Genomic DNA, 1598 nt, shown 5'->3' on the forward strand with positions numbered 1-1598 from the left:
AATTACGCCCTAGCTTACCTACAACTACAAAACTCAAGAGCCCAATTCATTCGCCAATCGGCCCCACCTACATAATGCCTTGGGCTCCAACCTAGTAATAATAATTTAAACTTAATAATTAACCAACCTATCGATACACTTACAACATTTAATTTACATTACAAGATTGTTCAGATCAATACATTATTGCCCTTAACTACCTATGAAATTAAATTAATGATTACAACTTTATCTCGCAAAAGTAACACAGCAGCACTGAACAAACTAAACAGACAACATCTTAGCGAATTGTTAATGTTGACGATGATGCTGATGACGTCATTGTTGTTGTTGCACTGTTGCTGTTGTTGTTTGATGATGATAATTTAACAATTTCAATTTATTTACGTTTTATTCTAATTTATTTGCATCTATTTCAATGAATCCAGTCGCTCAATTTTTTGTTCAAAAATATGTTTGGTGAAAAAATTATGAAAGCCGATAATAGTTTTCATTAATTTGTTAGGCAAGCGAGAAAGCGTGACATCATTATTACATTTTCTTTGCACTTGTACACTAAGCTTACATACATACATAAACAAACGTATACAAACAAACATACATACTAACAAACAAACATACATACAAACAAACATATATACTAACAAACATATATACTAACAAACATATATACAAACAAACATACATATATACAAACTAACATACATACATAAAAACAAACATACATACAAACAAACAAACAATCATACAAACAAACATGCATACGTACATAAATTCTGTTAACCATTAAGTGAGTAACATATTTAACAGACACTATTACATAGCATGGGTCGATAGTGACCCATAGCTTCAGCGCATATAAAATGAAAAAATAATCATTTCATAGAAATTCATTTCGTCATCGTTTGTAAAACTTAACTTAAACTTTAGCCAAGACTCACCTATTTTACTCCTACCTACCTAAACTAATAAAAAGTTAGGATGTAAGAAAAGATGAGGACAAGAAGCATAACTGCTAATAAATGCTCGTTCGTATTTGTGTGTTTGTGTGTGTGTTGCGTTGTACCGTAGTTTGTATGTTTGTGTATGTCATATATACACGTGCGTATGTACAAGTGCTAATGTAATCTATGTTTGAGAGTATTTGCGCTAAAAAATGCAACCAAGAAAAAGATAGAGAATGGCTTTTTTAAGAAAACAAACGAGTGAAAAAAAGAACTTATTTGAACGGCATTTAGCGAGAAGCCCCCTCGCCGCGTAAAGGCAGCCGTTCATGAGGGGGTATATAATAAAACGAAAGTCTAGAAATAATAAGTTACGAATGTCTAGAAATAATAAACTTAACTAAAATAAAATGACGAAACTTAATTAAAATACAAGAGAATAATATTCTGTTGAATGTTGTGTTTGATTGTTGTTGGTGTTGTGATGAACAAAAAACAAACACTAAATTAACTCACCTACCTATGTTCAATTAGCTCAACTTACGAATTAATCCTACCTATTTGTACGATTACGAAGAAAAAAGTTAGAAAAAGAAGATAAAACATCTAGCAAACAAAACAACGAATGTATGTATGTGTGTGTGTAGTGTGTGT

The sequence above is a fragment of the Helobdella robusta genome (genome assembly GCF_000326865.2).
Source record: "Helobdella robusta unplaced genomic scaffold HELROscaffold_11, whole genome shotgun sequence".
Taxonomy (NCBI): Eukaryota; Metazoa; Annelida; class Clitellata; order Rhynchobdellida; family Glossiphoniidae; genus Helobdella; species Helobdella robusta.